The sequence below is a fragment of the Dermacentor andersoni genome, unplaced genomic scaffold, assembly GCF_023375885.2.
Source record: "Dermacentor andersoni unplaced genomic scaffold, qqDerAnde1_hic_scaffold ctg00000033.1, whole genome shotgun sequence".
NCBI lineage: Eukaryota > Metazoa > Arthropoda > Arachnida > Ixodida > Ixodidae > Dermacentor > Dermacentor andersoni.
Genome location: NW_027314755.1, coordinates 3,012,295 through 3,039,878, shown reverse-complemented (window position 1 = coordinate 3,039,878; position 27,584 = coordinate 3,012,295). Strand labels below are relative to the sequence as shown.

General features: G+C 43.0%; 1 long non-coding RNA gene across 1 annotated transcript; it reads left to right on the top strand.

Moving 5' to 3' along the window:
- The first annotated feature begins 5,462 nt into the window (after positions 1–5,462).
- On the top strand, positions 5,463–27,248 carry LOC129381730 (uncharacterized). The gene is made up of 4 exons (XR_008609851.2): positions 5,463–6,274; positions 12,540–12,905; positions 25,165–25,276; positions 27,179–27,248. It is a non-coding gene; the product is annotated as an uncharacterized lncRNA (long non-coding RNA).
- Positions 27,249–27,584: the final 336 nt, after the last annotated feature.

The following is a 27,584-nucleotide window of genomic DNA, read 5'->3' as shown; positions in this document are numbered from 1 at the left end:
ACCGGTGCCCAGGCGGAGTACTCGACGGCGGAGGCCACCAGACCGTTACTCGCCTGGGTAGCAGGCACTGTCGACCCAGCAAGGGTAGAGGCAGAGCCTCATAGTGTGAACTTGGGCATTTGTTTGAACTTGGACGTTTGTTTTTTATTTTAACAAACAAACTGGGGGTGAGGGGTTGTAGCAAGTAGGTGACGCCCCCTCGGACATAATCTTGGTTCGCCCGCCAAGCTCGGCGGCCTGCTATAGCTCGGCAGGCAACAGTGGTCACCCGAGCCACAATAAACACCGACGAGCACGGCAGCTCGCCGTTCAGTAATCTTTCAGCACCACCACGCTGAGAAGCCCTCCCTTGTTCACGACCCGGGGTGGATTGTGACAGCTACTAGTCCCTGGATTTGAACTATGTGACTATAACTTCATTAGTAATTTCTCCATCCCACAGGGTCCACGTGAAGGCGCCAATCATGCTTTCTACTGCGAGTGATATTTACAAACACCACCAGTCTTTGCTGGCTGTATTGTTTTAGTAAATCAATAGGCGTGAACAGCAGCATGTGTGTATGTAATTGTATGCATACTACTTTAGCAGAGAAACCCCATTCCAGTGTGCTTGCGAGCATAAACACCTAAAACCTACCACCATATTTAACACCTTTGTGTAGACAAAACTGGAATTTACAGTTGCCCACATCAGCGCTTGGGCTGCATCTGGCTATTTCATGCCAGTGATATACCAACTGTTTCTCGAGTGGGGGCAAACCTTACAAGACCGGATCTCTCTCACTCTCTCTCTGTCTGTGTGTGTGTGCGTGCGTGTTCGTGTGCGTGCGTGTCTGTGTGTGTGTGTGTGTGTGTGTGTGCGTGTGTGTGTGTGTGTGTGTGTGTGTGTGTGTGTGTGTGTGTGTGTGGCTGGCTATAGTTCCAGCACCTAGCGTCCCACTATTTTAAAATATAGGATAATACAAGTGAATGACCTCTATCACTACAGACTACTACGAGAGTAGTGTCTTAGCTGCAAACGCTCAAACATTTTGTTCATGGAGATGGTGAATCTTTGCTTAAAGGAGAAGGCCTATGTAACAAGAAATACAGAAATGGGGAATGTTCCTTACTTTCGTCCTAATTTTATGGCTTTCAGATACTTCGATGTATACTTCCGATAATTCTAAATAATTACACCTCCAAACGTATAAATGTGTCTCAATTAAGTGTCGCACAATTAAAGCATATTTTAGTTGTATAAGCTATGTGTAAACTAGGTTTTCAGTTTTCCTTTATGCCTTGATCTTTACGTAAAACAATGTGTCACTTTAAGAAACAGAAAAGGGCTGTGATATTGTGATGTCCTTTCAGCTCCTGCCATTGTTCACAAAGGGGGCGGAGGATCCCTCAAGCTGTCATTTCAACGGCTTTTCCCTCCGCCTCCGTTTACACTGTACTGTGGCGAAGCAAATAAATAAATAAATAAATTTGTTTCTTGCGAAAATATAAGATCTCCTGATGACAAAGGAACAAAAGACGAATCAGTGCCTCACAGAGGTCCCAGAGCCTGCCCAGTAGACGCAGTACAGCTAAAATAAAAAGTGCACATTTGCTACAAACAATTTTAGTAATAAAACAATGAATTGTGCTTGGTGTTTAAATCCACAGCACAAATATGTTCCTTGTTTAGGTAATAGTATTTCTCAAGGTTATACGTTTTGAAGTACAATCAACATAAATTATTTGCAATACTCACAAGAAAAAAAGGCAGCAGATGTGTGCAACCTTCTTTACAACCCGATTTCCAGTGAAGCTGTTTATTTCGAGCAGTTGCAATTTCTTGCAATTATAGGCATACTTTGCCAAGTTGCCTTCATATATATGACTGTTCTGTTTTCTTTAGTAGGCAATTTCCATAAGGCATTACGAAGGCATTTTAGCAAGGAATTCAACAGAGTAGTTGAATATAAACTTATTTAAAACGTTAGACATAATAACCTTCCTAGTATTACAGTTTCTTGGATAGCACCTTATCTTTCGGATCGCGTGCAGTTTGTCTCAATTGAAGGTAACAACTCCAGCTGTGTTCCCGTAACATGCGATCTACCCCAGGGAAGCGTCCTGGGGTCATTGCTGTTTCTACTCTAGATAAATGGCATTGTCATCGTTGTTACACCAGGCACACAAATTAGATTGTTTGCGGACAACCGCGTGTTCTTTATATCAAACTTCATCGAAGCTGACACAATATAGAAGAATGGTTTGATACGTCAAGCGTGGCCTTGAACACAGACAAAACCGTCTGCAAGAAAAGCCCTTCAAGATTTGAATACACGTTGGCCGCTTCACCCGTAAAGGAAGATGACAATAATAAATATCTAGGCGTGACACTTTCTAATATCCTTTCCTGGAATTTACATATTAGTTATTGTTGTTCTGCCTTCCGTAAAGTTTGCTTCTTAAAACACAAACTGAACTTAATTTAATGCTGATTAAGTTATTTGACTTTCTTCAGACCCAAAGTAGAGTATGCGCGCATTACATGGGATGCATACACGAAACATAGCATTAAAATCATAGAGGGAATTCAGACAATGGTTGTTTGTTTTATTTATTCTAAGTTTAAGTGCACTGATTCAGCAACACAGCTAATGATGGCAAACAACGTTGCCCTCCTCGAGCCACTGAGGTAGATGCTTCGCGTGAATTTCTTACAGCAACTAATTAATTGTTAATTATGCTTAGGCCACTCGCTGTACGTGACCACTTTGTGCACAACGCATACACATCACGATCACATCTATGCATTAACACCTTGTTTCGCAAGGAGAAACAGAGAGAATTTTTCTTTCTACCCCAGAATAGTGTCTGAGTGGAACTCCAGACCCGCAATGTATTAAAACCCTCCTAATGAAGTGCGTTACTCATATTTTCTCTGTTATGCATATTTATTAGTACTTATCGTGTAGTATATGTTTTTATATTTGCAGTTTTCTTTTCTTGCGTTTATTTGCCTTGTAGGCTTCAGTTCTCCTCCTGCAAGGCACGATGTGCGGTCTGATGTATGTTATATATAAAATAAATAAAAGTAAATAAATATTTGCCAGCTTTGGAGCACTTCTTGTTAGGAATTTTTAAAGCGCCAGTAGTCCATCAACACAGGAGTTACTCAATCATAACATTTACCACGGTGTCCTCCCCTCCTCTTTGTCCCGCAGTCAATTTCCGCTAGATTTGATATCGGTTGATGTCACAGTTTTTCTGGGGTGACATGGTAATTTCTTTTGCTCGCGAAACGTATTGACAAAGCTCGGGATTGATTGCATGCGCAATTTGCTGCAAATGTCATGATTTATCCTCTGTCTTTGAAGTTTACCTACATGTTGCCCATATTGTGCCCTTTATTTTTGCCAAATATAAAGAAAATTTCTTCTTTAGTTCACCAAGCACATTGATCAAACCAAGTTGGATCATGTTATGACACTTGAAAACAGGAAAAGGAAAACGATTGCTTAGTAATTGTTTGCAACGCATCTAACCGAACGAGGAATAGAAAAACGTTGTCGCACCTTACCCTTTCCACGAAATATAGACATGTTGTAACCTACAGTTATGTCCGGACAGTGCGAAGCATAGCTGATAGGGGCAATATCACATGCTGCAACACCTGAATAAGAAATATTTTTTACAAAGGCTGTGTTTGATCCAACCATATTTCACTTCGCACAGAGAGTTTCCATAGCATACCACCAATTTTTGCTAAATTTGGTCTTGGTGGCTTTTATATATAGTTCCGCCAAGGCAGTGGGCTCAATACTTCCGCGCTCGTTAGACACACTCATAATAATCTAGAGTGCTTGCATATGTATTTTACTGCGAAAGCCAAAATTGTGCATCTATTTCGAAGTTCACCTACATATCACCCATTGACTTGTCCTTAAGTCACCGAGCATAACGAAGCTGCCTTCTTCAGTGAGGACACCTTGCGATATAGATCATGCATGAAGAAAAAAAAAGTCGTTCCAATAATTAATCGCAACGCTTCTAAATATGCCAGAAATATTAAATATATGTGACATATTGCACTTAAAATGCCGCCTATTCCTTCAATGTATAAAATATATGTAATGCAGAGTTCTGTTCAGAGATTGTCAAATGTAGCTAATAGCCGCAGCCTCATACATTTGAACTTACATTGCTTACATTTTTAACGCTGTATTTTATCAACACGCGTTTACCATTGCACATAAACTTGACACATTGTTTTTGATATGCTCACAAAATTTCAACTCAATTATAGTTGTGGTTACGCCAAGGCATCCATCTTAGTATTACACTGCTCGTAAAACAGACTAATAATGCTGTGGAGCACTTCCATACATATTCTACTGGAAGATGAGCATTTAGTCCACCCATTTGTTGTCTACATATTGGCCATACCATGCCCCTAATTTTCCGCAGATATGAACAAGATGCCTGGTTTAGATTCCAAAGGACACCAAAGAAATAAATTACTAATCTCGTATGATGCATGAAAACACATGCAAAAGTAGCAGTTTAGTCGGCTCCTCTGTAAAACTTGTAGTTAAAGCAAGAAAGTGACAGTTTCTCAAAGTATTACGTTTAAAGTTCTGTCTAATGTCACGTAATTTCAACCGTCTCTGATGCTGTTGATTTAGGAGTCTGGAAAACATTCCTATTAGCAGTAGTGTGACATACTGGAATGCCTCAATGCGCAACTTTCTACAATGGCAGTGATGAATCTGCACAAATCAAAAATAAATCGCTCGTCGCTCATAACATTGATTCATACTTCGAATAAATATGATTGCTATGCCGCACATATAGATATATTTTACCGAGGATACCAAGGCAGAGAAACTAAAAGCCGCGTATACCGCATGAAAACTGCGAGAAAGTGGCTTTTCTCTAAGTATTTTCAAAGCACATAAGCAACCAATGCAGTGAACACTTTCGGTACACGTCACCAAAAAGTGGCCCTCACTTTTTCAAAATAAGAAATATCTGTAATTTAGTCCGGCTGGGAAACAAGTAATAGCCTAGCTCTTATTTAGAAAGAGCCTGAAAACGAAATCGCCAAATCGGAAGTCAAACGTGCGCGTAGAAAAAAATCGAGTCAGTGTTCTATTGGTATTGTAATGGATTTGCACGTTCGACTAAGGTAACTTTCAGGAGCATATCTACGATAAGTCGCGATTACAGAATAAAATTAGACAGTTATACCTGCAAGAGGCTTCATTCTATTTTTGATTGTGATAAGATACTGAGACTGCAACGCTATGTAGGTTATCTCCGGACAGAAATTAAATAGTTCCAGCAATTGATAATGCAACGATTTCATGCCCTAAGGCACGCTATTCATTGGGCCCGGCTGATTATACTTTAAGCGGACCTTCCACTCGCCCACAGGTTAACTCTAGGAAGCTGATTGTGTTTTTAAATGCGGATGTATATGGTCTGAAAAAACTGGGCATAATGCAAGTTGTGCAAGCTGACATATAAGAGTGGGTACTGCCCAGCACCAGGCGTTTCGCAACGCGAGTATGTGTGGCGAATGCTGTGCATCGTCTGGTGCAGGGAGTCCTGAGAAGGCACAAAAGGCAAACCTCGCTGTCCAAGCAGGGGATGCGTAGCAAGGGAAATCACTACTTATGTGCTCCCTCTATTAAGAAAGAAAATTTTGCTTGAGCTGTAGTTCTGTGGCAGTTTTCAGCATGCAGCCGAAAGTGCTCGCTTTCAGGGGCGGGGGGGGGGGGGGGAGGCAACTGACAAACTTTGCCCCTCCCCTCAGGCTCCCGGTAGATACGCCTATCTTTCATGCCTACCATATAGTTGAGCCTTCATTCGGATATACCACATTGTTATGTACAGCCTAAGACGTGGCCCGGAATCCAAGCAATGCAAGCCTAGGCAGGAAGGCATGGACTACTTGCCGCACCGAATAAACCATTTTCTAGCTTTACAGTTTGCATGGACAATAACACAGTAATTTCTGTTTCATATAGAAAACAAAAATTGCAGGATAAAAGCAAATGCTATGTTTTACAAGTTAGAACAGCATGGTAATTCATGAACACGTGCGTAATTGGTAAAGACGCGTCTAAAAAAAATTATTAACACTAGTGTGTAGTATCGGAGTGCGGATAATTTTTGTTTATGTTGAAGGGCACAGCCGTATAGGCATTGCTGAGTTGGCAGTTGGACCAGACGGACTCACATTCTGGAAGGCTGTTAATGTATAGCCATACGCGCTGGAATTGCAGGAAGTTAGGTGAGTTTTGTTGCGTCTTTGCAGTTACACATTTTTTACAAGAGAAATCAACGAAGCATACCACATAAATAGGACGCGTGAGCCAGACCCAATTAACAATGCATGAAAAAAAGGCATCCTTTCTAGATGACAACGGATAGAAATTAATCTGCACATATCTACCTTTCTTTTTATGGAATTACTGTTTATTGTAATTTTATCCCTTTATATCACAGCTTATGCCTTTCCACTGGAAGAAATTGTGTATTATATAACCATACATCAAGTGTTATTGTTATTTTTAATCCTTCCATCAAAATAACGAGTAAGTTGTTAGCAGCAGTTTTGTTGTATGGTTTTCCTTGCCTCCCATTGTAAATGTTGCCCTGAAATGTTACATAATTGACCAGGAAAATAAAAACAACACTACAAATTTCCGCTTGCGAACACAGGTGGTTTTCAGAAAATGCACAAATAGGGTGATGGGCATCTGTTGGCATACTGTAGCAATAGTAGGTGCAAGCAAGATTCAACATAACTGTAATACTTCAGCTTTCGCATGACTACATTGCTTAAGATACCACAGAAGTGGTAGTGCACAAAAACAAAAACAAGCTGGTGCATCAACCACAAATGTCACTTGAGCAGTCACAACATAGGCTATTTCCTCTAGTGAAAGCGCAAGCTAATATGTAGAAAATATATGCACATGTACTCCTAGATATACACACTTGCTTAACACTGAGTTGCAGTGCATATGATGCTTGTTTTAGACACTGGTATATTTGTCAAAAATACTTAGAGAATTAGATAAAATGCTTTCAATTCATCAGAACAGTAGTTGAAGTCTTACTAGTAGCATTATAATTTGTGCTTGCTCGTTGAACATATTCTGACCTGAACAGCGCCAAGCACAATAAATAACTTCTTTAGCGCACGAAAAGGGTCGAGAGACATAAGTACGATGTGGACACAGCGCTAACTTATGTCTCTCGTCCCTTTTCGGGGGCTAAAAGAAAAAAGTTATATAATACCAACATGCCCAAACCTACGCTCTTTCGGAATAAGTAGAACACTTGCCACTTGTCCTGACCAAATACTTGGAAAGGGACCGAAATGAATAAATATAATTCTTGACAGCTGTAGAACAAGATCTTCTTGTTTGATTATAACTACTAAATTACACCAGCGCCAAGCAGATGTTCTCTGTGGTGCTGTTGCAATCAAATTCATTACAACATTGCAACAACGAGCAAACTCCACAGCAAGTGCAAGATGAACTTGAAAAAAGGGGGGTACCAGCGAAACACAAAAGACGCGCAAAAAAAGGCCTTAGACGCTGTTATGTGTGGCAATGTAAATTTCAATGAAGTACAGTTGAAAGTCCAACGTCCGTCCATGTCGAACGTCCTTTCCTTGGTGCGCGTCTTTTGTGTTTAGCTGGTATCCCCTTTTTTCAAATTCCTCATGCACCAACTAGCCCAAGAGCTTGCACTAAAACGAGTGCAAGCAGACAATCTTGCACTCTTTGCAAAATAGTGTTCGTATTTATTAATTGAGCATCAATACACTGAACTTTCTACCAGCTAATTATGTGGTCAGTGCTCCATTGACTTAAAGTAAAAAATTATGTAACTGGACACAGACTACTTGCATGAACGGGGATAACTTGCCAGGAATATAAACAAAACATGGGAGAGAAAAAATCATGCTAACTAGAAAACAGCTTAGTTTAGTAGTAACTGCGGCGCAGTAAATACTGGCCTTCATGTGTCATTTCAAGAAGTTCAAGCTCATGAAATGTTTATAAACCAGTGGCAGTTATTCTGGGGACAAGAGAGAAATAATTGTGAATATGAATGTTAAATATTTTTAAGCATGCCGTGTGCTTGCGACATATTTGACGCACTACACTTTGAATTCCTACATACGCAGAAACTTCACGAGCCTGTAGTATAAAAAGAAAAATTCGGCAATAAAAATTGTCATAAAATTTCATAATGTACTTATTAGTAAATATACAGAAAATTACATGTGTGTAATATACATAAGCAGGTCCCATTTTCAAAGACTGTATGGGGACCTCGTGTTAAAGATACTTATGATGGTGTACAATGTTTAAAGCAAAAGTACTACAAATGACCGCTAACAGTAACATCCAAACATGTTTATAGCATATGAGTAATTAGAACACTTGTTAAAAGCATGACAATACAAAAAACATAATAAAATTAGAAAAAAATGGACAAGATCAGTAAGTATTTATTATGAATGCTTTTAGTTCTCTTTTAAGTTGGTATAAATTTTTTACTAGGTGGTAGAGTATTACAAAGCTATATCGAGGAAATTTCCACAGCCTGTTTACCATAGTTAGCTCGCACTTTAGCTAGACGTAAATTATTATTGAGTGCACATCTAGTGTGACTAGATGACTATGAGACTAGACTATGAGCTATCAGGTCACAAGGTGAGAAGGAGATCGATGGTTGTTCCTTAGTCATATATCTGTAGGATAAAATCCCTAGAATATATTTGGCGAGTTCTGAAATGGTTAGGATGTTGTTTTCATGCAGCAGTAATTTTCCTGTTGCAAAGCTTGAACTGCTTGTAATAATTCTTATGGATAGTTTCTCGATTACCTGGAGGGATACCAAGTGGGTGTTATAAGTGTTACGCCAGCGTATTATGACGAAGTTAATATGAGAGTGACAGTAGAAATGAGTTTTAATTAGAACACGAATACCATATGCTATATTCTTTTTTATGTGAGAAATGTGATCTTTATATTTCAAGTTGTATACAGGAGAAATCCCAAGAAAAGATGAGCATGGACTCGGAGAGATAGAATGTGAAAGGGAAGGAAGCCGAATGTTGTTGATGTGAGAAAAATACAATAAATTTTGTCTTGGTGGCATTAATCGATAATAGGTTAGCATGACACCAACTTAAAACATTTTCTAGATCAATATTTTGCTTTTGAATAAGAACTGGCACGTTTTTATCACAGACCATTGTGAATTTATGTAAATATAGAACACGCACTTAAATTTCTTGGTGAAGTATAGTGCACCTCCTCCGGGTAAACCGGCTCCTGGACTGGAATCGTGCTACCTACTGCAAAAAGTTTTGCACCTAGAAATTCATCCCGTAAGTTGAAGAAACCAAGCAGTTTGGGGCGATCTGTGATATTAAACTCAAATGGCTCTGGCATAATTAATGCGATTGTTGTAATGGTCCCACTATGCTGAAAATTCCGCGTTGGCCATGAGCGCAATTTTTCGTATATATTGACGCATAGGTATGTCTATGCCATGGCTTGCTGTGTTACATGTGGTACATAGGGGTTATATTGCAACATCATTCTATCACAAAAGTTGCTTATACCTTCTTGTATTCGTGACAGAGTTATTCCTCGAAACTTCGAGGATGACCGGTAACACTTATTATGAAACGAGACAGCGCATGCCTTTTGCCCTATGTACTAAAAGTGGAAACAATACCAACTTTATTGGCGCTGACGCGCGCGCGCTAAGGGATCGCCCCCCCCCCTCCCCCATGAAAGACGCTTCGTTTCCACCAATCACAAAGCGGCACGCACATCTCGCCTCCTTGTAGCACCACAAGGCCAGCGCTGACATTAGGAGTCAGGTGCCCGCGGAGCCCAGCACGCAAGATACAGGTTACATACACTAAAGAGGTTATGCTGCCGCGTCCGGACACTAAATTCCGACGCGCACAAGCATCGTTTGGCCGCATCTACTTTAAGTACACAATGCGGGCAAACCCGAAATAATTGACCGCGTTGCGTGCCGACGATTTCACCCGCTAAGAAGGTTGCTTGGGGTCCCTATAAACAAGCTCGGTCTCAGCATGAACCTCCACGTCTTCCTTTCGCTGGAGACTTCCACGTTTGGGTGCAGCCACAAGGTTGTTTGAACAGGGATGAAGCACTTTTATTCTTGCTACCGATCGGGCGCCTTTCTGAAACGACGAATTATCGTAAGTATTGATTTATCTTCTCATTCATTTTAGCAGGAGCGCTTTGTCAGTTTTGAAGACCGCAATAATCACTCTTCCCCTGGTATTTTATTCTAGCTTTTTCCCATCCATTTCCTTCAAAGCGCCCAATTCTTGGGCGATTACCCCACGGTGGGTACCTTTCGTTTGTGTAGCTATTTCGTAATTTCGTAATTATATTTATTTACCCAACGATACGCCAGACAACCGAGGTTTGTGTGTTGATTCTAATAAACGTAGTTTAATGTACCGCCTCTTTGCGAACGCTGCGTAGTGGGCTCGAGCCAGCTTTTCGAGAATCCAACCGAGCGGCTATGTGCCACTAACGTTTAGATACAGCAGTACCTTAGGGTTATTCCAAATCATGTTGCAGAAACTTCGTTTTTTTAGATACCTGAACATTGCTGACTAGCCCTTAGTGAGATGGCATCCGGACTGGCAAAGGCAGCGCTTGCTGGGCCAATGGGTTTCTTTATTCCTAGCCTTACTTTTCGAGTGGTAACAAGATTGCGATCACGACAACAAGTCCTGGGTACAAAAAATGAGCTCCTCCTTGCTGCACGGAATTACGTGCATTTAGCGCTCCCCTGGAATGTCCGTTCTTGTCCCTCTCGGCAATGGGAAGTTTCCATTACACTATTACGATGTCGAATACCGCAACTAAATTTGCACGAGAGTAGGTGTCGGTACGTACCATCAAACCTTCCTGGTTCATGTGGGAATATAGAACCACTGGAGCGTTTCCTCTTCTTTTGCCGCAAATATAATTCCGAAGATCTGCTTAGAGCAGCCCCTATCGCGTAGGCGCATTCTCCTCTCTCAGATTAAAGTCCTATCATTTGGAGAAAGTACCCTTGGTCGAGCCTGCAAGGATGGGTGTCAGACAGTACATGAGTACGTCATTGCGACTGGTAGACTTTCTTTCATGTTAAGCGCATTTACCGCAATATTAACACTGAGTCGCGTTATTTTCATAATATGGCATCTTCGTATAATTGCCATGACCACTATTCATGAAACGGAAACGGAAAATAAATAATATGTACTGTTATTTAAATATGATCAATAAATTAACCCGGACGGAGAAGTTCATATTATGTTTCCGCTCAAAACCATGGCCAATGCCCCTCCCCCCCCCCATCTTGGGAACGGGTCAAAATTTGAAGAACAACGAGAAGGCGAAGAAGCGAAACGTCCGGTGAGGTCGAAGTCGAGGCGATGAGCAATCGATTATGTTCACATATTTAATCTATGTGGTTCTTGAAGTTGCTTTAGTTGAGAGGTTTGTAGCCTGCCTCTACGACGCCAGAGTTACCAAGGATGACCTTCTTTTGCCCCAAGGTAACGGAGTAAGTGCAACTTTGACCTATTTTACCTATGTGGTTCTTGAAATTGCTTTAATTAGCAGGTGTTTAGCGTACCTCCACGTTGCAAAAGGTACCCAGGATTACTTTCTTTTGCGCAGATTAACGGAGTAAGCGCAACTTTGGAAGGACGCGTTTCTTGGACTGTAGTGACCGTTGCGCTTTTCTTTAACCAGTGCGGTGGTTACCTCTCTCTATGCCGCATTGGAGCAGCACCTGGTCGCGCGTGTTGTGTCACCTGCTTTCGGTTAGCTTTAAAAAAACATCACGTGGTCGAACTTTGCCTGCAGACCTTCCACGGCGTCTCGTACCCACCAGTCTTGCTTTCGCACGTTCGACCTTATATTATCACATCTAATTTTATGCTTGTTTCTGTACGCGAGTAAGTACCAGCAACACTCTATGGTTATCCCATTTCCGCCTCCCTCTTGGAGAATCACTGTGCGCCCCCAGTGAATAACGTTCCCTCAGTGAGGACACCAGTAGAGTAAACGTGCCTCGCAGGGTCGCACGTTAACTTTCCAGGTTATAGTTAGACAGGTGACAAGCAGCTACTCCGTCGAATGGGATTTTCTAGCTCTGTGTTTTTTGCCCCTGTGTGTACGCACGCAATACGAAGTTAGCCCGGTGCTTGTGGCGTTGCATTGAACCCAACCACTGTTCCTCCAATGAGCGACGTCCGCTTTTCCCGCCAGGATTCATAAAGCTGTGCGCTGACAATAAACGGGGGGCCTCCTTGGTTTGGGACTTGGGCTGTTGTCTGTTTTGTTCTTCGAGCAGGGCGTGTGTCCCGACACAGTGGCAGCAGCGCTAAACCGCACTGTTTCCTTAAATTTCATGTTGGTTCGTCCTATGTGTATTTTCTAATTGGACGGAACATTTTCTTTGTTTCATCTCATTCTCAGACGACGCCACCGTTTCCCACGATCTCCTCGTGCTTGGGCCACTGGGGAAGCAGGGAAGCCCGGGTGGCCACGCTGGTTGCCGGGGGGCTAACCCGGTTGCAGCTTTGGTTTTGGGCCTCTGTAATCTACCGAATGCAGCAGCCGGGAATACCTCAGCCAGCACAGGCCATCTACGGGTGGTGCTACATGATTACGGCTTACGGCGATCCGGTGGCGTCCACTGCGCTCGCCTGCTTGCCCGTATTCGGCCCGCATGAGTACTCGGAGGCCCAGGCTGTGCTGGCTGCTGTTGTCATGGTGGTGACGCCGTGCCTCCTTACAGCAGCTACCTACCTCAAGGTCATGGCAGAGAACGACAATGGGACCGTATGTATTCCTGCAACATGCTTGCGACCTACATTTGTCGCAAATATTTATGTCACGTGGATGGAAACAATGCATTGCACAACGTAAATACAGGGCCATTCTGTAAACATTTTAAGTGTTGTTACTCGTTTTGCAACAGACGGTTCTGTGATACTGGATACCGAGTTTCTATAGCTTACGATAGCATAAACCAATAATGAATTGAGGAATTGCAGGCAGATGAGCTTGCTTTCGGTATTGAACCAAGATAATTTCCAACATAATCAGGGAAACACTGGACTTCATTCAACCAAGACAACCCGCGTGCTTAACGAAGGGATATTCTATAATCGACCAGATGCTTGTCATAAATCAGTCAAATGTGAACATTTAAGTACACTTAATCTCTGTATATGACTCTCATTCATTAAGAAACACGACTTGATTCAGTAGAGATATCAGGAGGATTCCAGAAGGAAAGTAGAAGATTGCCATTAAAGAAAGGGGTCCGCGAAGGAGGCACAATATTGTCATTGCTATACACTGCATGCTTATATAAGTACTCAAGGTAGCAGACTTCGGTAGCTTAGCAGCGAAGGTCAATGGTGAATATATCGGCAACCGTAGCTTAACAGATGACATGTGTTCTTCGGCAACAGTGCGCATGAATTGAAAACCTTTCGTTTAGTATTTTAACAGAGGCAATGCAAGGCTGGGGTTGAAGAATAATATGCAGGAGGCAATGATAATGTTGAACAGCGAGGCAAGAAAACAACATTTCATGATCGCCAGTCAGCATTGACGCAGGAGCACGTTGATGTAAGACAATTCCTCCCACGGGATCTTGACAGTCAGAAGTATATTCACACAAGAGTAAATATGCGTTGGATGTGTACGTGAGGCAATAAAAATCCTGACTGGCAGCTTACCACTGTCATTGCAAAGAAAAGTGTGAAATCATTAGCTTATACCGGTGCCAACATATGTTACAGAAAGTTGGACGTTAACAAAGAAGGTCGAGAAAATTTAAGCTCCGTACGAAGAACGATGGAACGAAACATGCAAGGCATAACGTTAAAAGACAGGAAACCAGCGGCGTGGAGCAGAGAGCAAGAGGGGATAGTCGATATTTAGTTGACATTAGGAGAAAAAGAATGGAGCTCGGCGGGCAACTCGGTTCTGTGGACCATTAACCTGTGGACCATTAGAGTTACAGAATGGCTGTCGAAGGAAGGGAAGGGCACACGAGGGAAGTATAAAAATAGGCTAGGTGATGAAGGGAAGAAATTTGCAGCTGCATCTCGGAATCAGCTTATACATTAAGACCGGAGTAATTGGCGGTTGCTGGAAGAGGTCTTCGTCCTGCAGTGGACATAGAAATAGGCGGAGGCTGATCATGGCAATATCATCGAAGTACTTCAGTTTCTCACAGCGGTGCAGTCACGTTTGAAGATTACTGCAGTAAAAGCCATTCATTTCTTGCAGTTCGCAAACAGACTAGCTGCATGGGTTGTCGGTTTCGCAACTTATCACGCAGCTTGGTAACGACAGGCAGGTCATCATCATCATCACCCTAGTTACGCCCACTGCAGGGCAGAGGCCGCTCCCATACTTCTCCAACTATCCCGGTCATGTACTGATCGTGCCCACGTTGTCCCTGCAAACTTGTTAATCTCATCCCCCCACCTAACATTATGCCGTCCCCTGCTACGCTTCCCTTGTCTTGGAATGCAGTCCGCAACCCTTAATGACCATTGCTTATCTTCCCTCCTCATTACACGCCCTGCCCATGCCCATTTTGTTTCTTGATTTCAAATACGATTTCTTTAGGTCGCGTTCGTTCCCTCACTCAATCTGCTCTTTGCTTATCCCTTGACGTTACACCCATCATTCTTTTTTCTATAGCTGGTTAAGTCATCCTCAATTTAAGTAGAACCCTAACTTTAAGGCTCCAGGTACCTGCCCTGTAGGTGAGTACAGGTAAGTCAAAGCCGTTGCACATTTTTCTTTTGAGGGACAATGGCAACCTCCTGTTCATGATCTGAGAAAGCCTGCCAAACGCACCCTAGCCTATTGTTACTCTTCTGAATAATTCAGTCTCATGATCCGCCTCCGCGGTCAATACCTGCCATAAGTAGATGTATTTCTTTACCGCTTCAAGTGCCTCGCTACCTATCGTAAACTGCTGTTCTCTTCCGAGACTTTTAAACATTATTTTGTTTTCTGCAGAATAATTTTTAGACCCACCCTTCTGCTTTGCCTCTCCAGGTCAGTGCGTTTGCATTGCAATTAATCGCCTGGGTTACTAAGCAAGACAATAACATCAGCGCATTACAAGTTACTAAGGTATTCTCTATTAACTCTTATCCCCAATTCTTCCCAATCAAATTCTCTGAATACCTCCTTTAACACGCTAGATTAGCATTGGAGAGATTATATCTCCCTGCTTGACGCCTTTCTTTATTGGGATATTGTTGCTTTCTGTATGGAGGGTTAAGGTGGCTGTAGAGCCGCTGTTGATACTTTGCAGTATTTTTACATACTGCTCGTCTACACCTTGATTCCGTAATGCCTCCATGACTCCATGCTAAAATCATTGCGAAGTATCTTGTGCTGTTTCGTAAATCCCTGATGGCATGAAGACTTCCATTGGACTGGAAGACCGCTCAAGTTATTGCATTCTTTAAGAAGGGTGACCGCTTACTAATACAAAAATCTCTTCCTATATATTTAACTTCTGTACTCTGTAAAATGCTGGACCATATCATTGCAATATACATAAATTAGTTTCTTTAACAACACTCCGTAATAGGTAACTTTCAGCATGGTTTTAGAAAAGGATACTCGACAATGACACAATTAGTTACATTAGTCCATACTTTTTCAAAAACTTTAGATAATCATGGTCAAATTGACACCGTATTTATCGATTTAAGCAAAGCGCTTGGCAGGGTTAGTCATTTCAAACTAATGCAAGAACTAAAAGAAATTAACCTTCCCGATGTTTTGATTTCCTGGACTGCCGATTATCTAACCAGCAGAGTGCACTTTGTTTCAGTTAATGACAACGACGGGAGTTGTCTTCCAGTAACCTCAGGAGTGCCCCAGGGAGGTGTCCTGGGGAAACTGTTATTTCAGCTGTATAATAATGATATGGTTACCGTCATTACACCAGGAACAGAAATTTGATTGTTTGCAGATGACTGTGTGTTATTTGGTCAACTTACGTGCGCGGAAGAACAAAATGAACTTAACGCGAGCCTAGACAATGTAGTTCATTGGTGCAGTGAATTTTGTATGCCTGTTAACACAGAAAAAATTTTTATTCAGATTACCCATAAAAAGAATCCGTTAAACTATACTTATCAACAAGGCTCATCAACATTAAAACAGGTTCATAGTTACAAGTATTTAGGCGTCACGATAACTATCGATCTTACCTGGAACTTGCACATGGAAAACATAAGCTCATCTGCGTTCCGTAAGCTATGTTTTCTAAACCATAAGCATAGAAATGCCCCTCCCCCTTCCCCAAAATAATAAACACCTAGCATATTACACCTACATCAGACCGAAACTAGAATATTTGTCTATAGTGTGGGACCCTCTTACTAAAGAAAACATTAATAAACTTGAACGAATTCAAAGAAAGGCTCTCGGGTTTATTTATTCAGAATTCACAATGGCGGATTCTCCTACCGATTTTATGGCGACTAACAATATTGAAACACTTGAAGATAGAAGAAGTAAATCTCGCCTTCACTTCCTTCAGCTGCTACTGAATCGTAAGCTCGCAATAGACACCCCCGCCCCCTCCTTATACTTATCTCCTCTATCCACCCGACATACAAGAACACCACAACACGCAGTCATTAATGCCATATTTTTCGAGAACTAATTGTTATAAATTTTCTTTTTTACCACGTACCATATCTGAATGGAACCATCTTACATCTTCGTCGTAATTTTAATAACACTTTTTTCCGCATTCGCAATTGTCTTGTGTCCCGCATTCTTATTCCTGTTGTGCAGTTACTATGTTTTGCCTGTCCTGCTTGGACCCTGTTGTGGTCTGCAGTATGTAATAAAGAAAAAAATTTTAGACTGCTGAGATTTCGACTGAATCATACGCTTTCATGTAATCAATGAAAGCTATATATAAGGGTTCGTTATATTCCGCTCATTTCTCTATCACCTGAATGATAGTGTGAATATAGTCTATTGTTCAGTAGCCTTTAAGGAATCCTGCCTGGTCCTTTGGTTGACAGAAGTATAAGGTGTTCCTGATTCTATTTGCGGTTACCTTAGTAAACGCTTTGTAGGCAACGGACAGTCAGCTGATCGGTCTATAATTTTTCAAGTCTTTGGCGTCCCCTTTCTTATGGATTAGGATAATGTTAGCGTTCTTCCAAGACACCGGTAGGCTCGAGGTCATGAGGCCCTGCTTATACAGGGGGGCCAGTTTTTCTAGAACAATCTAACCACCATCCGACAGCAAATCTGCTGTCACCTGATGCACCCCAGCTGCCTTCCCCGTTTGGATAGCTTCCAAGGCTTTCCTTACTCCTTCCGGCGTTACTTGTGGGATTTCAAGTTCCTCTAAACTATTCTCTCTCCTATTATCGTCGTGGGTGAAACTGGTACTGTAAAAATCTCTATAGAACTCCTCATCCACTTGAAGTATCTCATCCAGATTAGTAATTATATTGCCAGCTGTGTCTCTTAACGCATGCATCTGATTCTTGCCTATTCCTAGTTCTTCTAATTGGTTTTTAAGCTTGCTCCACTCCTGAGAGCATGTTCAATTCTATCCATATTATACTTGCTTTTGTCAGCTGTCTGACGCTTGTTGATTCACTTGGATAGTTCTGCCATTTCTATTCTAGCTGTAGGGTTAGAGGCTTTCATACATTGGCGTTTCTTGATCAGATCTTTCGTCTCCTGCGATAGCTTACTGGTATCCTGTCTAACGGAGTTATCACCGATTTCTATTGCACACTCCTTAATGATGCCCACAAGATTGTCGTTCATTGTTTTAACACTAAGGTCCCCTTCCTGAGTTAAAGCCGAATACCTGTGCTGTAGCTTGACCCGGAATAGCTCTATTTTCCCTCTTACCACTAACTCATTGATCGGCTTCATATGTACCAGTTTCTTCCGAACCCTCCTCAAGTCTAGGCTAACTCGAGTTCTTACCATCCTATGCTCCCTGCAGCTCACCTTGCCGAGCACGTCCACATCTTGTATGATGCCAGGGTTAGCGCAGAGTATAACGTATATTTCCTTGCTAATCTCGCCATTCGGGCTGATCCACGTCCACTTTCGGCTATACCGCTTGCGGAAGAAGGCATTCATTATCCGCGTATTATTCTCTTCTCCTAACTCTACTATTAACTCTCCCCTGCTATTCCTACAGGCTATGCCATATTCAGCCACAGACTTGTCGCCAGCCTGCTTCTTGCCTACCCTGCCATTAAAGTCGCCCATCAGTACAGTGTATTTTGTTTTGACTTTACCCGTCGCCAATTCCACGTCTTCATAGAAGCTTTCGACTTTCTGGTCATCATGACTCGATGTAGGGACCTGTACGACCTTCAATTTGTACCTCTTATTAAGTTTCGCACAGACAGGTCAGTTACGCAATTTTACGTATCGTAGTTGCACCAGTACTCTACGAGGCACTATAAAGTAGAAATGAGTAATACATTACGCCGCCTAATACTCAATTATTTACTTACGGTGTTTTAAATGCCAAAACCACGATATGATTACAAAGCGCACCGTAGGGGGGGCACTCCGGAATAATTTGGACCACTTCGGGTTCTTTAATGTGGACCTAAATCTAAGCACATGGGAGTTTTCGCATTTGCCCTCATGGAATTTCAGCCGCCATGGCTGGGATTCGATCCCGCGACCTCGTGCTTAGGAGCAACCACAGCGGGTGTCTCTTTAACGGGGCGCGAACCCACCGCCCTGTTCCAAAGAGTCCTATTTGTTACGGGGCGGTGGGTTACGCCAGCAAGCTCTGTCCTACCAGTGTTAAAAAAGAAATAAAAAAGAAAAGGAAAAACAATAAAGGAAAAAATACAAACGACCAATTCCCATAAACAAAGTTTGTGAACCCTTAGCGTGAACTTTGTTTTTATGCTTCCTTGTCCTTGTCGTTTCCCTACTTCCACTAATCTTCGAATCGCCTTTTAGTAATCTCTATTGCCAACACGTTAACTTTTCCTCTGCTCTCGTTCAACCCAAGCGCTTCAGGAAGGCCAGTGGGGCCTAAAGCGACCACGGGGCAGATATCTTCACATTCCAACAAAACATGCTCTGTCGTTTCTCTAGCTTTAGCGCAGCGAACAACACATGCTTCTTTTCTTTCTTATATCTCGCGTTATGGGTGCATATTTTAAGGCATCCAGATCTCAATTCGACAAGTTTTGAGCTTGACTTTGAGTTATCATACATGGCTTCTTTACTGATTTCCTTTTCTTCTTCTGATGCAGTAACTCATGGCAGGTTCCTTTTCGAATTCCGCCACCCATGAGATTATGTCAGCCTCTCTGACTTTCCTCTTCACGTTCCTTTTTGCTGTGTTGCTCCCCATACAGATCGCATTGTTGATGGTAACGTTCATAGCTCTTTTCCTCCACTGTGAATCAATGTTTTTAATGTAAAAATACCTGAACACTCCACGAGCCCAATTACCTTCTTCCATATCCTTCAGTCGTTTCACTTTGAGCTTCCCTGACTTGTTCATCCCATATCATCCTGCACAGCGTCATTTGTAGTCTTCTCGTGAGCGTCCGATGCGAAGTATTTCTCTTCCCCTTCACTGCTACTATTTTTTCCTTGGTTTGCATATAATATTTTCCTTCGTTTGTCCATATACCACGGTATTTATATTCTTTTACGCTAACTATTTTCCGCCCCTCTATTGACACTGTCTGTTCATTGTTTTCTGTGAATACGAAAACAGCTGATTTTCTAACGCTGAAACTTAGACCTATATTGTCACCTTCCTGAACACAAATAATAGCCAGACGTTGCATATTTCTTTGCTTGTTAGCTACCAACACAATGCAGTCCACATAAAACAAACCTAGAAGCTGTAGCTCTAGTAGTGTACTGGCCTGTTTTTATATGAGATTTAATCCAATATAGCTTCCTTCTAGTGCCAATTTCGATCCTCGCCCGGTAGATAATAAACAGCTGTGGGGATAAAGGCACCTCTGTCCCTGTTTGATACCAATTTTCTCTTCGCAACTAATCCCTTCCCTTTCAATGCGCCCAAACAGTATTTCCTATGTAAACATTTTGCAAAAGCTGTAGACAATTATCGGGTAAGCCTTCTCCTTCTTGATTATTCAAAAGAATGTTGTGGTTTACGTTGTCATACGCTCCTGTAATATTTAAAAGGGCTACATATATTGGTTACCTTTCTACTCTTGATACTTTTATAGACTGAGTAAGGAGAAATAAGTTATCACCCAGACGCCTACCTACTTTGATGCCCTTCTCATTTTCTCCCAAAATTTTATTATTATCATGCCATGCTTGCAGCTTTAATTTATTTGCCTGCTTGGTGAAACTGTACGTTACCGATGTAATGGTCAATGGTCTATACGAGCGAATTCTATCTTTCTGTCCCTCACCTTTATAAATTGAATTCCTTCTACTTTGTCGCCCGTCCGAACTCTCTGGTGTACATCTTTCTTTTAAGGTTTTTTCCACTGCTTTGAACACAGCTTGCTGACTTTTTGTCTTAGTCCATTATTTAGCCTAACGGGAACCAACTATAGCCCTGTGGCTGTGCGCTAAGAAATTTCCGCATCGGCTTTCTTCGAGTTGACATTTTTCAGCACCAGCTCCTTTTCCGCCTAGTTGTCTTTCAAGCCCCTTCTTTCATCTACCAGAACCCTTTCATTTCCTTGGAAAGTATCGGCTGGTATTTATTTTTTTATGTAATTTAATGCCGCGTCCCCTTCAAGCTTGTTTGCATCTTCATCTAGGATGTGCTGCTGGATTGTTCCAGAATTCCTGCCTGATAATATTGTCGCAGCACTGCGTGACTGAGGCAGAGAAAGAAGAAGTAGAGTGTGCGCGCGTGATCTCGGGGTACTCTGCGCCGGCTGGGCCTGGCCTGTAGCTTCCATCTCGGACCTCGTTTCACCCTGTAAATAAACATCATTCGTAACAATATTATCTGCAGGTCCAAAACATTGTACGTGCGACCTTTTTTTCTCGCGTATTTCTGACAACCAATGTTAACTTTCACCTTCTATTTATGCTTGTACCGGTATCGTTTTAACCACACAATTTTTTCCCCGCTATATTTCCCATTTTCTGGCTACTTCATCCTGCGCCAACGGCAGCTTCTTTGCGTGTCTGTGCTCTCGGGATGCTGTCTGTCATTCGGCGACCGCTTCTCGTATTCTCCCTGTTCCGCCAGCTTTTTGGGCTCATTTTTTGTTTCGAGCGAACATGTTACTTCTCTTTGTGTTTCTGTCGTTGTAATGCTTTGAAGCTCACTATATTCCCACTCCTTGCTTAGCCAATTCCAAAGTTCTTTCTGGCCTCTTGTGACTATATTTGATATTTGTTCAGAGTTAGGATTTGAAATCGCGATATTGCGCTCTTTCTTCTCTTCCATAACTACATCTCCCAATTTCAAAATGATGCGTTTATGGTCACTCCCGATCCTCCTATTTGCCTCCTCGTCAATGACCATTTCCCTCAGCCAGTCATGAATTCCTTCTGTGATGAGACAGTAATCAGTTATAAGTTGTCGGTTTCCTACTTGCCACGTGGTGTGCCCATCACACTTCGGCCCCCTACTCCCAATAACGAGGTTACGTTGCTCGGAAACATCTAGCATTCACTTCACGATGTCGTCGGTATAGCCACCTAGATCCTGTATGTGGGCATTCATGTCACCTAATTGGATATTTTCGGCATCATTCGCGAATCCCTTAATATCAGAACTTAGGCACTCAGCTAACTGCTGATTTTTCTGTGCTCTAATTGCCGGTCCACAAATGCATTATACCGAGCGAAGTTTTCTTTCCACTCATAGTGCAGGATAAGATCACATGCTCTTGACGAATTGAATTTATTCTTTTCCATTTGGCTGCTTAATGGATGTGCATACCGTCTACCCTCCCTTTATTTACGATTTAGCTTTGTTGCGCCCTTACCAAACATAATTCTCAATCACCGACGGCTCCTTCAAGGGCCTAATTTGTAGTTCTGTAACCGCATACACTCACATTTGTCAATATCTACCCGCTTTTCCTTTCTTGGGCCGCCCTGCATGTTTTTGTAACCTATTACATAGCGAGCTTTTTTCCTTGTTTTCCTCATTTTCTACTATTGATGCCGATGGTTTGCTACGGTTTCCCTGGGGCACCTTCTTCATTACTACCTACATAGGAATCCTGAGCGCCCTTGGGCCCCCCCCGCACCCCCCCCCCCCCAAAGAAAAAAGCGGCCGTGCGTCCAGCAAGTCACCTTCCCATTTTTGGTCCAACCCTAAAATTGAAGTGGATCCCCTCTCGTTCTAAACGACCACATCTTCTCACTTGCCTGTTTACTTCTACAACACTGAAACCTTTCTCCCAGGTCATTGTTTATATATCCTCACTAGCAGCCACTACTACTCTTCGTAGGTTACTGTTACGTACAGGCACCTCCTGCACCTTGCACACCACGATCTCCATCTGAAGGGAGAGTTCGCGCAAGTTGTCTACCCTCTTCCACCCAGCGCTGGGCTAGTCCTGTGCCTTTCTTTTTTAGGACGTCATTTAGCCCGCCTGCTGCTACGAAAATGTTGCGGCCGTGGGCATTTTCCGCGAGCTTAGCTTTTGCTCGCTCAATGACAGAACCGGTTATTCGCCGTGAAATGTCTCTACCGCCACTCTTTTATTGACTTTCACTCTCTCCGCAATTGCTTCTGAGCAGCTAGCCAGGTTTGTGTCGCCGGCGGTAATCACCCTTTCGCTCTCTTCTACTGGATATGCCTCTCCTTTCTTCCCTTCCTCATCCTTTTCCGGTGGTGGAGGTGACAGACCATATTTGGTGATTTACTTCCTTGATATAGCCCTGGCAAAACACGTCGTTCCGCCACTGCGCCACCTGGAGCCTAGCGCGCCTCCTTGTAGTTGAAGCTTTCAGCGCTTGCTGTTCCTCCTTGTGTTGTTTGCTGGTGCGTACACGTGTTGCGTGTTTGGTTTGCGACTCGCTGTCCCAAATCGATCGCTTTCGTTTTTTTTTATTTTGGAAAAAGAACAATAAGAACTTTACAGGAAATCGAATTTCCTCGTGACTACGACGCAATGCGTCACCTTTCGTTTTTCTCTTTGGTGCCGGTGATGTACACCATGCAAGCGGCACTGGCAAGTCTTTACTAACGAAACACGGCGGCATGGTATCACGTTTCGGGTCTGGCAAAGCGCCGGCGAGTAGCAGGGCCTCCTTCGTCCGTTTTCTCGCACTTTCTCTTTTGTCCTTGCGGGATGGGTTGTCGGGCCGCTAACAACGCACTGTACAGAAAACGTGAAGCGATCGCACATTATTCACACAAGGTATATCCCAGCCCTTCTTAGCAGGAGCACAGCTCGGCACGGGAGGTAATGTGGCAGCCGAAAAACGCGGCGAAGTGGTGGTAACCCGAACAGAGCGGTGCTGTGAAACAAGAAGAAAAAACAACGCGAACCTGGCCAGGGTTATGACGTAGCCTCCACGTGCACTTATCAGCACAGGGCGAGAAGAAGAAAGGGCTGTGATCGAGAAGAAAAAACAAGCGGCGACAGCATTCTTCATCGTGCAACTCCTGTAGCTGATATGATGGCATCATTTTCAAGAATTATTTCGACTCTTATTTTCGTCGCAGACTTGTGCGCAAGGGCTACAACACGGCTGGGCTCTTAAGAACTGACAAAGCTAGAATTCCTCGGTCACGTGTTCGATGCGATTGTTGCATTGGCTAGCCGCGTGTCGTATCGCCCGCACAAGTGTGAAGTCCGCCATCTCCGTTTAGTTGCCATAATGTGTTTGGTGCTTTCTGTCCACGGCACGCAGCTTGTTAGTATCGGCTAGAGGAATGCTCAGTGTCCATTTAAAATGCCCGTGTCAAAATTAATGATTTGATACAGGCATTTGCTCTACTTACTCACTTATCGCAGCCGTGATGAAGAAATCGCTTATCGCCGTTGGGCACCTACGTCATATAAAAGGGAAGTGGTTGCTGGGGAGCTAGACAGACAGCAGTTCGAAGTAGGCGCCTAGTACTGTAGTACATGTTTGCGTTTACATTCTTGTTCAGGTGAGCTGTTCGAGCTTATGCTTGAAGACTAAATACCTTGACCTGGTAGACGTGATGTTGCAAATGTGACGTGATATTACTTTTGCAACAACTTCTGCGAGGGAATTGAAGATTATGTAATGTTATGGCGCTCTGTACGTGTTGTGCTTCAAAAGCAAAACGTCGCTTTAATTCCGGCAGTTCTGAAAGCATCAATTTTGTTTCGCTAAACGTGCGCTAATTTGAAGCTTGCTTGTGACCGCTACTCCAGCTGACCCAAGCTGCTTGCTGTGTGGAAGGTCCCTATCTTGTTGGTGCATGTTAACTTTTGTGTGCCCAAATTTCTTCAGGTTTAGTGGTAACTGCCTCATCGGCAAGGACACATGAATTTAACCTGGGCATATTTGGTTGTGCCTATTGCAGCAGTAAGCGGTATGAAACTCGAGCTTCATAGTTCCTCATCACTTGAAATATTATGGACCTAGTAATGATTATCGTACAAGGGACATATATATACTGTTCATAAATCACGTAACTTCTGTAAGTTAACGGCTTGTTCTCGTCAAAGGACGGCACAGCCTTGTGAACTTTTTACTGACCAATTCAATAACCTTCCGGAATTGTTTCCAATAGCATTCTCTTTATCATATGATAGTCAGGTAATACAATATCAATAGCTTTCTCGACACACTATTAATGAGCAGAATTAACGGTGTTTGAATAACTATTTTTTAGCTAGCCAGTGCTTTTTCGTTATAGCCTTTGGTATTTGCCGGCAGATGCGCACTTCAACAGAGCTGGTCACACTAAATATCGAGATCACAATAACACGTAATTTGTGCCCCAATTATTCAAGCATACCACTTCAACGGCTTTATTTAGCGACGCATTTCTAAACTTTAATTGAGCGATAGCTACTTGCTGCTCTTCATAATATGTTACAGCATGCTTTCACAAATTTTGTCTGTCGGATGTTTGGTGCAGTGAACCACCCCGGCACTGAAGGCGCTATGCAGTCTCTATGGCGTGGCCTGCATTGTGGGCTTAGCCACGGGGGCCATCAAGGACGCCCTCCTACCTGATTGGCAGCTCTTTGGTAAGTATTTGTGAGTATTTCTAATTCTATTGCATTTTTGCAAGCAGACTGAGTTATTTTCTCGGATGTTCGTTTGGTAGAAATTATGCAGATGTTGTAATGTATCATCGTAACGTTCTTCTTTACCGGTCAACCACGATTTCGCCAGATTTTTACATTCCGGACGTGTTTCCGGATATCCGGGTTAAACGCGACTATTCCGCGAATTCTGAAACCAAATACCACCCTCTCTCTCTCTTCTCTCTCTCTCTTTGCATGCTACAAAGAGTGCGGTGTGTTAGCACGAACCCTGTGTCGGGACAACGAAGTTAGAGCCTGCTTGCTTAAGTGGACTCTAGTTACTGATAGTTGTGCACAAGCTGTGCGCAGAACGGCGACGCTACAAGGCCCTCAACCAACCGCCCAACGAGCGCGCCTAACTGGGAGTTGGTAACTCACCGTGACATTGTGCGGAGGCCGGCTGAAGAAAAGGCACAATAGGCTTTTTTTGCGCTTACAGTCAAGTATCATCATCAGCCCATTTTATGTTCACTCTAGGACGAAGGCCGCTCCCTGCTATCTCTATTACCATTGTCCTGCGCCAAACAATTCCAACTAGTGCCCACCAATGTCTTGATTTCTTCGCCCCACCTAGTCTTCTGCCGTCCTCGACTGCGCGTCCCTTCTATTCGCCCCCATTCTGTAACCCTTATGCTCCACCCGTTATCTAACCTGCGCATCACATGACCCGCCCGGCTCCATTTCTTTCTCTTAGTGCCTACTACGTTATACGCTATCCGCGTAGGCTCTCTGATCGAACCCGCTCTTGTTTTGTCTCTCAACTTTATGCCTGCCATTCTACTTCGCTTTTTGCGCGTTCCTTAACTTGTTCTCAAGCGTCTGCATCAATGCCCAAGTCACTGCCCGATATGTTAACACCGGTAAGATGCATTCTTTGTACGCGTTACTTTTGAATGATAATGGTAAGCTTCCAACTGGTGCTGACAATGTCTGCCATGTGCACTCCAACCTACTTTTATTCTTCAGTGACTTTCCTTCTGATTACACTCAAGACACCCTCCGATAAAATGGAAAAGTACCCGTATGTTATCTATTCGTACAATTGTAGATTTTAGCGGAAAAAAAATCGATTTCTCCCCAATCGCCAGCTTGAAAAAAATATCACAATATTTTTACCCTCCGAAAATAAAAAAATATAAAACCGGAAAACAAACAACCCTCAAAATATGCGAATACCGTACGTACTAGTGTAATGGTCGCACCCACGTAAAGGTGGCACTGAGAACATTGTAAAAAAATTCCCCAAGACAAATATTTAAAAATTGTGACTGTGTAGGCCGCGCACACGTATTTGTTTAGAATGTTGGTAGTGTTATTTGTTGTATGGTGCAAGGGTACGGAAGCTTTCTTTATTTTTAGTCGGGGGCAATACAAGGCAGCCATGCCAAATTTCGGCTGCTCCAGGTAGCAATATCACAGCCTCCAAGATCTAGCGGCTGCCTCCCAGGTGCTGCCATCGCTGGTCTCTCGGACTTCAGCATTCATTCTAGCCGGAAGGTGGCGCTCTATGAAATAGCCAATAAAAACCACCACAGTAGTTCAATAAGGGCCGGTGCCACAGAAAAGATTCAATTCAGTAAAGCCTTGCGCCTCGAGGCCCTGCTTGGATATGTGCTTTCACTCTGGCACACCAGGCGTTGCACCTTCAAGATCAACGCAGTGTTATCCACCACGTTCGCACCATTTCCGTTTGCGCTTCGACGCTGCTGTGGTCTTTGAGCATGTTCGCATCGTGCATATTAAAACGGTCTACGCGCGAGGCACCAAATATGAACAGCAGCCGTACGCTCGCGCGCAATCCGTTGTTCACGAACTAAAACGTCTCAAACTTTTTTCTTACAGGTCAAATGGTTTTCGTCCTCATGGAGCAAGCACTCATGGTTTTGCAATTTTTGCACTGTTTAGTGTTCTCTCTCATCGTGTACGAATAAACGATTCATGATTCATTCATGCTCAAACATGTGGCCGGATGCCGCAGGTATGAATACCAGGCCGACCTGCGGTGGAGGTTGTGGAGGCTTCAAGCTAAGCAGCGCGAAGCCTAAAGTGCGTACATTCTTTGGAACCACGCATACAACATGCACCACCCCATTTGTTTCAAAAAGAACAAGCACAAAACAAGCGTCCGAGCCACATAATTGATGATAAGGCACTCCTGGTAACAATGCAAAGCACGTCCTGGCGTTTTCCGCATACGTTTCCCATTAAAGATCACAGTTTCGCAAGCAGCCGTGGTGACGGCGGCTTG